This window comes from Taudactylus pleione, unplaced genomic scaffold (genome assembly GCF_031769625.1).
Source record: "Taudactylus pleione unplaced genomic scaffold, aTauple2 ptg000202l, whole genome shotgun sequence".
NCBI lineage: Eukaryota > Metazoa > Chordata > Amphibia > Anura > Myobatrachidae > Taudactylus > Taudactylus pleione.
The window spans coordinates 8,105,976-8,120,305 of NW_028284604.1; the positions used below are offsets into that span (position 1 = coordinate 8,105,976).

The window sequence follows — 14,330 nt, forward strand, 5'->3', positions numbered from 1 at the left end:
TAGGCTGATTTTGTATCCTACTGGTATCAACGCCACCATCTGTCTGGGTGGGCCTATCATGATGGTCATTAGAAGGGAGTCAATATATCTAGGAAAAGTTGATGCTGAAAAGCTGATGTCAGAAAAGTCTGAAGGCCCACATCTGATTGGACTGGCAGAAGGTGGCGTTTAGGACAGTAATTGGCCAATCTTTCTTTAAATTGGAGATATGCGGTTTGGTTTTCCTGAAAACTGAACACACCGGAACTTTGGGGTTCGGAGTCTAAATGAATCCTGGGTCTCAGATCACTTTTTATGGTGCCGATTAGAACAGAGTCCCAGCTTTGGTCTTCCTGCAAGTCAAATTTTGGAACTAAGAACAGGATCTCTTGTGGTTTTGATTGCATGCAAGTTCCTCCTTCGTGCCATAATTGGTCAACACTGACTGGAAATTAATGTTATTGAAGTTTATGATACTATAGGAACAAACACAGGTCTAAGTTACATGATTTTAGCTGTTTTTATAAACATTTAGAAATCCAAAACCAAACCACATGAGGGTGGTTTTGACAAAACTAAAACCCAGGGGGGGGTCTGCACACATCTCTTTTTAAATTAAAAGCTGACCTTTTTGTCCCACCAATAATTGTCTGGCCTCGTTATATTTACATAAGTTGTTTTGATATGCAAGTTGCTGCTGCTGGTTTGTGGTGTATGATGGTTGTCACTCGCCAATAGACAGTCTTTAATGGTCCAAGAACATAAGCTGTTCTGTAGGCTAATAAAATTACAAGATAATTTAAATAACTGACATATGTCATGATCTTAAGGGATAAAATAAAATCTTAACCAACATTAAATGTAAACTTCAAAATTTTCAGCTTTAATATATTTCATTGTAGCTACAGAATGTAACTGTCTCCTCTATATGGTACAGGTTCACACTTGCTGATGGCAGGTGATGACTTGGCTCAACTCAAGTCCATCTACTACTAAGTTGACTCCCAGGATAGAATAATGTTTATTCCAGCCATGATTTGATTTTAATACATTTGCTGGAACCTGCTTCCAGCCATTTCCCATTTCTAACATCACATTGAAACCACCTCCTCCTTCCTAAAATACAGACACACTGGCAAGCATGACACAAGCTATATGAAATTCTGCAAATATAAAAAATCCCCCTGGCCCTATCCATCAGCTTCCTGGAGCGAAACCAGATTTGTTAATGTTTTCAGCAGAGTTCAGAGACTAACAACTGTAAGGTACAGATATATGTCAGACATAACACCAAAGAGTATATGGATCGCACAGGTTTAGAAATGACCTTCTGCATAACTTAACACAACCTGGTAGTACAATATAAAAAATCAACCTTTAGCATTTCTTGGAACATGACATAAATACATCATTAGAAAGCAAAAGCTTATATGACCCTCTTCCTTGTGTTTTTTTTATTTTACTTTAAGCTTATATTTAAATAGTATTATTGTGTTTTCTGTTACAAATGTAACAATTTTTTTGTTATTAAATGGGTTAGTATTTTAGCTGAAACAGATGCATGTATTTACCCGTTACGCTACAGATCTACTTCTACAAACACATTCCGTGGTGAGTAAAGAACTATGGTAAAGTAATTTAGGATACAGATCGCTGAACCTATATCTGTATTTAGGGGTAGTTCTACTTGCCTCATTAGAATGCCTATGAAATGATTTACCCATACAGGCCTACCCTCCAGATTCGGCCGGGAGCCTCCCGAAAATTGGGTGCCGCTCACGGCCCCCCGGAAAGACAGGGAAGCCTCCCAGCCCCCGGCGACCCATCCGCCAACCCCAATCCCGCGGTGAGGTGATTCGCGCTGCTTCATTCACAATGCCACAATAACGTGATCGCGAAGTCACGCCCCATGCTCCACCCCCAATGATGAGTCACTGCCGCGTCAAGCTCCCTTTTGCCACGACCTCTCCCCCTTCCCCCCCCGTTGCCGTGAAAGCCCGACAGCTCCCTCCCGGAAGAAGGGAGTTAAAAGTCGGTAAGTATGGGTTTACCTCAATGATGTAAACTCACTGCCCCCTAAATATCACAGGCTTTATAAGCTTTTTTGGTCCCTTTCTATTACTCCGGTCCCCATTGTGGGAGAGGTGCACGCATTATACATGTCAGTCGTAAGCCAACATAGGACATTCAGAGAAAAGGAACAGATGTATCCTCATAAATCTAGCCTCAATAACCCATACAGCACGATTTCTTTGACAGGAGTGAGTCCTGGGCTACTCTGTTAGCGTCAAACGTCTTTTTTCTCCAAAAATGCGTTTGTCACGCCTGAGGGTTGGTTTGGGCTGGAACAGGTGAGGGAGGCTGAAGAGGCGGCTTGGGAGGGGTGAATAAATCTGGGTGGCTTGAGCCAGGACTTCCTCAAGTATTGCTGTGAGGAGGTAGAGGAGCTGCAGAGGATGATGGGCCCGAAGGCGAGAACAAGATTAGAATGTTTTTATTAAACAGCAGGCTGGAATGAGAACTGGAGATGATAATATTGAATGAGCAGAATCGGATTGGGACCAATGATGCTGGATTGAGAGCTGGATCGGTTTGAGTCCGATGTTGATGAATTGAAGAACTTAATTAATACGAGTCCAATGTTGGAAGCATCGGATGAGACAGATGGTTCTAGGCATCAGATGGAACCGATGGTGGCTGTAAGACCAAGTCTCAGTGGTAAAAACCAGACTGGTGTGCAAGATGGTATAGGAGACTTATTTACCAGATCTAGGAACTGGATATAACGGACTGGGGGGCTAAGTCAGCAGTGCATGCAAGTGCAGCACTGAACGCAGATTCTCGATTATCGGAAATCTGCGCATGCGCAGGACCCATTCTGTGAGTGTGCAGAATGGGTCCTGCTAACAAGCATGCTAGCCCTTGAATGCCTCTGCCTGATTGACAAAGGCATTTAATCAGTGGTTTTCCGGGAATGGCCAGCCCAGAGACTTCGTGGACGTATGCAGTCTGCTGGACTTGCAAGCCAGCCAGCCAGCCTTAGCTGCCCGGCGCCAGCCACCATCGCGACCATTGGCCATCAACAGACTGTGCTATTTTGATATGTGTCCCACCAAATGACAGCCTGGTGCTAATAAACTACAATTAAAGAATAGACCACAGCTGCAAACTCCTATGGGTCTGTGTAAACCCAATAAAAGATCACCAACTGATGATCCCAAACATAAATATTACACTGGTGGAGTTACGCTAATTGGACTTGTAATTACAAATAAATACTTAACGTGGCAGAAATTAATTCAAGACACCAAATAAATCTAACATATATTTAATAAACACACAATAAGCATGTCAATAGTGGCATACAAATGACATATAACAATCACCTTAATATTGTAAAAGTCTATACAGACTATCATGCATTACCATGGAACTTCCTAGTTCCTAATAAAAACCTGCATAACTGGCAAGTTTACTAAAGGAAGCAAAAAACATAAAAAATATATATAAAAATTGTATATTTCATATATGATGTGACCAATCTTGATCTGACAGTTCTCACCCGATCAAAGTCCACATGTGAGAGTCCTAATATCCCCTTGATTCTACCTCCGGGTTTTAAACAAGGGGTAACGCTGAAATGATTTCCAAAGATGTAAACAGTATAATGTTATTTAGGAAACATGGACTTCACGCTAATTTGAAGCGTACGTATAATCCAATAACCGCTACACCTCTTCAGGATATACAGGTGGATTATACGTATGCTTCAAATTAGCGTGAAGTCCATGTTTCCTAAATCACATTATACTGTTTACATCTTTGGAAATCATTTCAGCGTTACCCCTTGTTTAAAACCCGGAGGTAGAATCAAGGGGATATTAGGACTCTCACATGGACTTTGATCGGGTGAGAACTGTCAGATCAAGATTGGTCACATTATATATGAAATATACAATTTTTATATATATATTTTTTATGTTTTTTGCTTCCTTTAGTAAACTTGCCAGTTATGCAGGTTTTTATTAGGAACTAGGAAGTTCCATGGTAATGCATGATAGTCTGTATAGACTTTTACAATATTAAGGTGATTGATATATGTAATTTGTATACCACTATTGACATGCTTATTGTGTGTTTATTAAATATATGTTAGATTTATTTGGTGTCTTGAATTAATTTCTGCCACGTTAAGTATTTATTTGTAATTACTAGTCCAAAAAGCGCAACTCCACCAGTGTAATATTTCTATTTTGATATGTGACATTTATACTATCATTTGCACACAGATATACAAGGGAAGGAGAAGCACATGAGAAAAGAGGGGAGAAGAGAGTCAGGCAGACAGGGGTGACACAAATGGGGTAGATAGTGAGGAAAGATCATGGAGCAGTGGGTTAGGATGAAAGCTGGAAGGCTTTGGTGAAGAAGTGGGTCTTGAGAGCCCATTTGAAGGTTAGCAGAGAAGTGGAGTTTGACTGAGAGATGGACAGAATTCCAGAAGTAGGGAGCAGCACGGGCAAAATCTAGGAGACAGGAGTGGGAGGAAGTAATCAGTTGGCAGGAGAGGCGGCATGCATTTGTGGAGCAAAGAGGACAGCAGGTGTGTGAAGGAATATTAGGTCAAAGATGAAAATGGGAGAGGATTGGGTAAAGGCTTTGTAAGAGAGTGTGAGAAGCTTGAATTGGATTTTGAAGGAGAGGGGGAGCCAGTGTAGGGCTTGTAAGAGAGGGGAGGCAGATGTAGAATGTCTGAGGAGGAAGATGAGCCGAGCAGCAGCACTGAGGACAGATTGGTGTGAAGAGAGGTGGGAGTTAAGGAGGTCAGATAGGAGGAGGTTACAGTAGTCCAATCTGGAGATGGCCAGTGAGTTGATGAGGGACTTTGTAGCATCCAGGGTGAGAAAGGCTCTGATCCTGGAGATATTTTTGAGATGGAAACGGCAGGAAAGGTGCTAAACATGTGGTATGAAGGAGGGGGAATAGTCAAGGATAACTCCAAGACTGAATGATTGTGCCATCAATAGATAATGTAATTGAGAGAAATGAGGTTATGAGAGAGTGTGGGAAAGATGATCACCTAAATCTTAGACATGTTAAGTTGAAGAAATGCTGGGACATCCAGGAAGAGAAAGCAGAGAGACAGTTGAAGAGTGAGAAAAGAGGGAGAGAGGTCAGAGGAGGAAAGGAAGATTTCAGTATCATCAGAGAGATGATATTGGAGGCTGAATGAGTTAAGGAGTGTGTGTGTGTGTGTGGGGGAGTTATGAGAAGAGACAGAAGGAGTGGTCGGAAAGGTAGGACGCCAGCCAGAAGAGAACCAAGGGAGTGAAGGATTTGCAGGAGGAGACGGTGGTCCACAATGTCAAAAGCAGTAGGGAGGTTGAGGAGAATGAGCTTAGAGTAGTGGCTCTTGGATTGGCAGCATGGAGGTCATTGCTGACTTTCGTGAGGGCAGTTTCAGTGGAGTGGAAAGGACAAAAGCCAGACTGAAATGGGTCATGCAGGGAGTGGTGGGGGAAGAGACATTAAGGCAATTGTAAACAACAGGCTCAAGGAGTTTGAAGGCAAAAGGGAGGAGAGAGATATGTCGGTAGTTGGAGAGAGTGTTAGGATCAAGGGTAAGTTTTTTTAAGAATGGGAACTGTTAGACCATATGTACAGCAGGAGTACGCAGCAACTATGAAGGCTGACTGATGGAGCAACAAGAGAAGATGTATGTGGCCTTACCAGTCAAATCTGTGCCTGGACACATCAAATCTCATCTTAATAGATTTTCTGCTGACTTTAAAAGAGGCACTCTGTGCTGTTGTTGCATTCGAGTGGTGAACAAATGCCCAGATGAAGATCCACAGTGTTGATGACTCACAATAACTAGTAGAGGGATACTCGGCTTTTCAATTGGTTGCAAAGTTCCTCCTGGAATGGTTGGGCAAAGACACACTCCTTGGTCAGTAACATCGCTAATTTTCCCTGGCACCCCAGAGATGCACAAGAAAATTAGTCATGTTTGGCTACCGCAATCAGCGTTGATGTGCGCAGCAGAATATTTCCAACAATGGAATCTCCCACACAAAAACTTCCTTGAAGAAGACCAACAATATGCAGGTGAAATGTTAATAAAATACACAACATTCATAATGCTCATAGTATTTCAGCTAAATAAAAAAAAATGATTGTGTGGCCAGTTGGAGGCATCAGGATGAGGCCGACAAAATGTACAGACTGCTCCAACCCATCTTCAGAAACTGTCTCATTGCTGATCATCAGGAAGAAAGCACTTCCTTATGGCTGTACTGGACATTTTAATTAAGATACCTGCCATATCATTTGGAACAGAATTAAGAAATTTATATTGGCTTCAATCATTTTCATGCCACTGAATGTCATTCGAAGTACGATGTCACAGCAATAAAAGTAAACTCCACACACTTTATGAGCTGGAAAGAACAAAAGGCAATAAAGAGCTGTAAAAAAAAGTTCCCACAGCAGATAGCCTATCTACGAGAGCATGCAGAATGATTAAACTGACCTTGAAGTGGAAGTGCTTACAATATGAACCATACATTACATTTTACTACAGCACCAATCTTCCCCCAAAGCAAGCCCCTACCTAAAAAAGGGATTGTTCAAACTGGTCAGCTTGGGGTCTATAATCTCTTATTACCCATTGTGGAGAATTTTGTCTCTGCTGCTTTTAACTATTATGCTATCATATGTTTATTAGCAGATTACTACAGGTTTGATCACTGAGTATTGTTCACACAATGATTTCACAACATTTCCAACTATTACATTTATATGTACAGTATATAGTCATACACTAACAGAAAAAAAGAGCACTGGAAACACTGTATAACCCTGCAAAACATTCAAATAGAAATGAGTTAAAAATTGTTCAGAGTCACAATTTCTTCTTGGCGATAATGTCAACATTTGGTTGATAAGGTCAAAAATTTCTATGGTACGTCCGAGCTATAGCAGTGCTGAAGTTTTGAAGGAGTTTACAGAAGATTTGAGTGACTAATTAATATGCTTCTTACAATTCTCTGAACAACTTTGGAGGAAATGTGGCTGCCAGATACAGCATTAGAAACACCAGAACTAGTCTTATTACTGACATTAGGAATGGAACAAGTAATTGCAGATGCACTAAAAGTGAATGCAATTAACATGGAAAACAATGCTGATTGAATGTGAGGAGTATCTATCTTAAGGAAAAGTGCGTGTCCTGACTTGGAAAGTGGTACCATGATACCTTTGTGCTATAATTAAACATAGCATGAGGACGGAATGTGGTCACTATCCCAGCTGTCGCATACATGCCTACCTTTCATTTTTCCTCCCAGGAGAAGCACAGGGAGGAGAAGCAGGTGGGCGGCGATGGGGGGCGGGGCCTAACATGTTGCATCATTAATGCCCACCCCCTCATGGGAAAACTCAGCAAACAGCGTATATTTAAATAGGGGGCTGGGCCAAAGGACGCGATTATGGTAGAATCGAGTCATTAAGCCCCGCCCCCTACACGGGGACCCACGATCACCGTGAAAATTCTCCCTATTTTTCACACTTCAATAGGAAGTGGGCAGGAATGCAGGAGATGTGCCTACTCTACAGGGGCTGCAGGGGCTTACCTAAAAAATAGGGAGCCTCCCGTGACTTCCGGGAGAGTAGGCATGTATGGGCTATCGGAGCCAAAATCCTGGTGCCAGCATACCGACCGCCGGTATCCCAACTCTGTCAGGATGTCGGCGTCAATCCAGACTGCAAGGATCTCGAGCAACGGCATCCCATACCCAACCCCATGAGGACATAGTAGCAATCATAACAATGCATTCAATACTTTTCTGGCAAATCTATAGCTAGGGTGTCCCTGCCATGGAGAGAGATGGGGGCATCCTACCCATGCAGTTTTTAAAACGATGAGATGAAGATATAAGATAAGATAAAAACGATGACCACCCTTTATGTTTAATAATGAAACAATTGGAAACATGTTGCAGCTCTTACTTGTAAAGAGCAACGGGATGTAGTCAACATCCCGGCATAGCGTATGCCGACAGTCAGGACCCTGGCTCCAGAATCCCGTCCGCCAGCATCCCAAAGGTAAGTATTGGGGGTTAGGCTCTAAGGCAAGAGGATAAGGTTTAGGGTGCGGGGATCGGGAGCATAGGTTCAGGCACTAGTGGGGAAAGTTAGGGGTAGGCACCAAAAAGGGAGGGTTAGTGTAGGGGGGGGGGGGGGGATTGGCATACCGGTCAACAAGTGCAGGTATTAATAAAGAAGTTGCACCTGAAATGATTCTAATAGAACTATGATTAAAAAAGACTTTGCTGTGGTCATTTTAAGCTGCGCTGCACTTCTACATTCATCTTCCATGGAAAACGCTAACAAAGCATCAACAGTGATTAATATTTCAATGCTCTATTTTTCTTTGAAATAATTGCTCTTCATGGCATGCTAAAACAAAGCGGGTAACGCATTGTACTGTATGTATTCTGCAGTCCCTATCAAATTCCCATCATGACAAGACAGGCATCTGTGCTGTCTCCTGTGCCCATTACATTCTTGCTGTATATGCAAGATTCTCCTCAGCCTCCCCCCCCCTGCAACATGTATAATGCATAGATCTGTGCACAGCATCAGCCTGGCTGTCATCACTCCTTCCCATCTGTTACACTCTTATTGTGGCTGCCTCTGCTCAACCTGAAGCACGATGGCCCAACAAACACACTACAACTTGTAATAACCTTAGCCTTGCTGCCAAAACAGTGTACTGGAGCCTTGGCAGGATGGGGCTTGCGTGTAACATATGATACGCTGACTTCAGCCTTCACTGTTCAGGATTTTTTTATTTAAAAAAAAAAAAAAAAAAAAGTGTTCTTCTAAAGGGAAGCAGCTAAGCAAAAACCTTAGGGTTTGGATAATCTATAACCCTCTTCGTAGTTTAATCAGGACTGGAATTTTTTATCCTGGTACCGTAGTTTTTTTTTGGATAACTAACCCAACAGCAAAACCAGTTTAATACTCTCAATACTATACATTCTCTCTCATTAACATAGGTAACAAGTTTATATGAAAGGCCTAATTATGGGCTAAATGACTTGATCAGACATATTACACTGGCCACCAGGTCATTCGATGAACAGAATAAGGCAGATTAATGTATATGCATGATGCAAACACTTTCTATCACAGTTCATTTCATTGGGCCCATTCACTAAATCCTACCTAATAAACTTGTCAAAGACAGTCTTTTTTTTGCCTGTTATATTGATGTACAGTAGTGCGCTTCTCCTATGTATACTATACAATGTACAGTACTTGTCCCAGACAGTCTTTTTCCCCTGTTATATTGATGTACAGTAGTGCGCTTCTCCTATGTATACTATACAATGTACAGTACTTGTCCCAGACAGTCTTTTTCCCCTGTTATATTGATGTACAGTAGTGTGCTTCTCCTATGTATACTATACAATGTACAGTACTTGTCCAAGACAGTCTTTTTTCCCTGTTATATTGAGGTACAGTAGTGTGCTTCTCCTATGTATACTATACAATGTACAGTACTTGTCCAAGACAGTCTTTTTTTTGCCTGTTATATTGATGTACAGTAGTGTGCTTCTCCTATGTATACTATACAATGTACAGTACTTGTCCAAGACCGTCTTTTTCTCCCGTTATATTGATGTACAGTAGTGTGCTTCTCCTATGTATACTATACAATGTACAGTACTTGTCCCAGACAGTCTTTTTTCCCTGTTATATTGATGTACAGTAGTGCGCTTCTCCTATGTATACTATACAATGTACAGTACTTCATATTTCAGTAATGTAACAGTTACTGAATACATGTGCACAAATTAGATTTGTTCCTATGAAATAATATTTTCTTTTTCTGTAGAGATGCATTTGTCTCCTCCATGTGCGGGCATATTACAAACTGTTTAGCATAAAAAAAACTAATTATTTTACTTGGTGTTTTTCTACAAACTTTTCTTGGTCATTACAAAAACATAAAATGGGTTTGGCTGTGTGGGTGTGTATAGTTACACAGGACAGGAACATGAGTGTACAGTATTCTATACATTACGCAGATATGCCTTGATAACGGATACGCTAAGTAACGATACAAGTCGGCTCGGTGAGGCGGTGGCGATACGTGGCTTCCTGACTTTATGCATCTACACAAAGGACTTTTCTACTGTCTCAAGGACCTGGGTTTACTTCTGATGCAAAAGTGCTGGAAGAAGCTGGTGATTACGCACGCTCTTTTATATGTTATATTAATTGTGTCAGTGCATTACCTATCATTAAGATTGTATTCCATCTTCTATGATACTACGCAAGAGTATTTCCCTACATGTTGTTTTCATGTGAACCATGTGGGAGACTATCCATACAGTGAAGTGAATAAGCTTATCAACAGATGTCTGTGATGTTTATGATGGACCTTTAGATGGAGCTAGTAACTAGGATTGCTGAAGGTGTGCAAAATCTTTAGTGGGCTAAATTTTTCTTCACAGTTAGTAATGGTGCATACACATGGTCAGACTTTGTAGAACGATATCGCTGATCATTATATCGTTCATACCGACATTTTTGGGGCCCTTCCAACCCCCAAACGACGGACGATGCGCGGACACGGATGGTCGATGATGACCATCGCCCGTGCATGCAGTCCAACCTGGTCGATATCGACCAGGTTACTATAGGAACCCACGATCATTGAGCGCGGGTCGTTATAGTCGTTTGGAGGTTGGTGGTGTGCTGAATGTTCGATATCGAACATCCAGCACATGCACGACAATCAGACAACGATATCATTGTCTGAACTGACAGTGTGTATGCACCATAAGAGTATAAACACCAGATTTCTGTGTGTGGATCTTCTCTGTTTTTTCCTTGGCATAACAATATAACATATTTCATCACAAGAAAAAATAAAGGTAATTCATATAGGTGCTCAGAACATATCAGAAAAGGAACGTTCCAACCGTAAAAGTGTCCCACAAAGGCCGCGATTCAATTCAATGCGATGCGATGTTGAATAGCGGCGGGAGGGAACTCCTGGAGCTATTCAATTCAGCGCATTATCAAGTCGGTGAATGCCGGTTCTCGTGACTTAACCTGGGTGTTTAGACGCAATAACCGGCATTCTCCGACTAAAGTGCCGGCAGCGCGGCTGTTAGCATCACGCTAAGCCAGAAATCAGCCACGCGGCCAGCACTCTTGTCGGATTTCTTCTTGCATCCCAGGAGGGTGCGAAAAGAAATCCTTTAGCTCAACCAAACATTGCGTTGAATTGAATAGCTTTCGGGAGCTTCCTCCTGGGGCTATTCAACATGGTATTAAATTGAATCGCCCCCAAAGAGTATGTTGGCATAAATTCCTGATTTTTATCCATCAGGTGTCTGTAGTTTATCATACAGAAATTTGTCACCTTGAAAAAGACCACAGGCTGGTCAAAACATGTGGTGGAGGAGTGACTTGGACCTGCAATATGATGAGGAAAGAGGACTGCAATTCCTGATGGTGGTAAACCCGTGTTCATCTTTAACCACTGCTTGAATTGAGGTCCTGTTTGTCTCACACCATATCTGGAGCGTTACTTCCTAACCGGATATTTGGGAGAACATCATTTATAACTGGATCCACTGATAAACTACAGACACCTGGCCGGATACAAATCAGGAATTTATGCCAACAGACTCTTTTACGGTTGGAACTATCCTTTTTTTTTTTAATGTTCTGAGCACCTATATGAATTACCTTTATTTTTTCTTGTGACGGTATATTGTTGGTGGGTGTCAGGTGACACTCTTAAGGTTGATTTGTGCTGGTGCTCTACGTGCGCAAAATCTGGACATCATAAAAATTGTTTACCTGTTGTAAAGATAACATATTTCACATTTGTTGGTGGACGTACAGAACTGTGCAAAAGTTTTAGACAGGTGAGAAATATATGCTGCAAAGTAAGAATGCTTTAAAAAATAGAAGTGTTAATAGTTTATTTTTTTTCAATTAACAAAATTAAAAGTGAATGAACAGAAGAGAACTCTAAATCAAATCAATAGTGGGTGTGACCACCACTCTATGCCTTCAAAACAGCATACTTTCTTCTAGGTACACTTGCACACAGGAGTCCTGGAAGTGATGATATGGTCCCTACACAGCCCTGATCTCAACATTATCAAGTCTGTCTGGGATTACATGAAGAGACAGTAGGATTTGAGCAAGCCTACATCCACAGAAGGTCTGTGGTGAGTTCTCCAAGATGTTTGGAACAACCTCCCTTCCGAGTTCCTTCAAAAACTGTGTGCAAGTGTACCTACAAGGACTTATGCTGTTTTTAAGGCAAAGGGTGGTCAGACCAAATATTGATTTGATTTAGATTTCTCTTCTGTTAATTCACTTTGCATTTTGTTGATTGATAAAAAATAAACTATTAACACTTCTATTTTTGATGCATTCTTAATTTGCAGCATTTTTTCCACACCTGCCTAAAACTTTTGCACAGTAGAATGATTTAGTTTAAAGAACACAAAAAACATGTCTGATATGGTTTACAGTGGTTTGAATTAGCCCATTTTATACTTTCATGCTCAGTTTTCATTGGAAATCTAAGATCAAGAGGGAAAAATTTAACACAATCATTCAAATATATGTAAAAAAAGAAATCTCAAAACTCACCGCATATGGAACAATATTCCAACCATAGAACACTAGATTTTTGGAAACATTACACAGCACCACATAAGTAGATGCAAATTAAATGTTGATGATAGTTAGTGAATGAGTTTAAATCAGGGAAAGTTGGGAGCATGGTCAGGGTGGTTTGGGCAATAATATAGGGAACATTTAGCAGAAGAAATTGAAATAGGTTTTTTGTCATCATCTGGCTGATGTCTTGATGAAAGGTTAGGAAGGCCAGCTGGTAAAGTTTATAGCACACGGCCGACCATATCCCAAAGGACGGACGCTTTAATGTGAGAGGTTTCATGATTTAATGATGGTTTAACTAAATTTCAATGTATCAGGTTATGCTTTTGGTTACAAATGTAGAAAAGCTGCAGCGTGACTTTCAGCCTCCAGAAAGCACAGCATGTATTTGATATGGGCTTGAGGTTTCAGGCTTATTCTGTAAAATAGATGCTCATGTCAGTAGTTGGGGGGGATTTAGGTCAATATGTAGACTGGGATTTGGATGTGGCAGTTTAGCTGTTAAGACCGATCTTAATTTATGAAGGAGTTTTCTGCCACTTGGGGCCAGTAATTCTTTGTATACTTTCCAGACTGTAGTCAAAATGTGACACAACATTGGTCACGTCCTTCTGTAATCAATCAAACCATTGTGCCAAGCATAATTAAATGAGAGCACTAGTAGAAGAAGTACAAAGTGATGAATCAAAAATAGTCAAAGTTCAGGAAAATAAAAGTTGCAAGTTATTCTAAGAAAAAAATCTATTCATATGGGGTTGGCAACATGCAACTACTGATGCACTACAAATTCCAGCATTCCCTACAAAACTATTTACTGTAACTTGACAGCTTTCCCAAAGCAAAACACGTTCTTCTCCTGCCTGCTTATACCCTTATGTGTCCTTATATTCATAACTCTTGCATGTATTTTACGAAACTTGTTTATTTATATACCTAAACAATTATGTGCTATGTATAGTATTGCACTTCTGCTTCTTGAATGTGTATTTTAAACTTTGTTTGTTATGGATTTCACTTATTGGTTATCCAAGTCTTTCCCCACTGTATGATGCTGTGGAATTTTGTGGTGCCAATAAATTAAATACATGATCATCATCATAATAATTAGAACAGGCTCCAATATCAGTATTTTGGCTGCATCCTGCGTTGCACTAAACCGTTGTTAGTAAACTTTAAAAGATGAGGTGAATCCTTTTTAGCAAGTCCCGCCCTTAGTTGAGTAGTTTGTGCCTATTTTAGATTCTGCTAACTCTAGCAGTACGTCAGTAACTGTTCTAGTTGATACTCAAGATGCTTGTCACCTCCAGCTGGCTAATTCTGTACAATTTGACAGACATTCAATTTACTGTCTCTTTTTCCATTAAAAATAGAAAGTATTACTCTAAGAACTCTCTGACAATGTATAGTTTCTGATTTAAGCACTTCAGTACTAAGGACAAGTCTGACTATTCCTCAATAAGTACAGCAAAAATGCTTAGGATGAGTACCACTAAAAGTAAAAAAAAAAACCTATACTCTCACTGTAAATTACTACTGGTGGAGAGTAGGAAAGGCGGCCACAGTTTACATATGTCACAGAGGGTCCAGGCATATCCTACATTACAGAATCTGGAGCTCTGAGTATTTGG

At 40.8% G+C, this 14,330-nt stretch overlaps 1 protein-coding gene across 1 annotated transcript in view; it reads right to left on the reverse strand.

Annotated features, from left to right (window-relative positions):
• MCC (MCC regulator of Wnt signaling pathway) overlaps positions 1–14,330 on the reverse strand; it is a 367,976-nt gene that overhangs the window by 88,343 nt on the left and 265,303 nt on the right. The window lies entirely within an intron of this gene.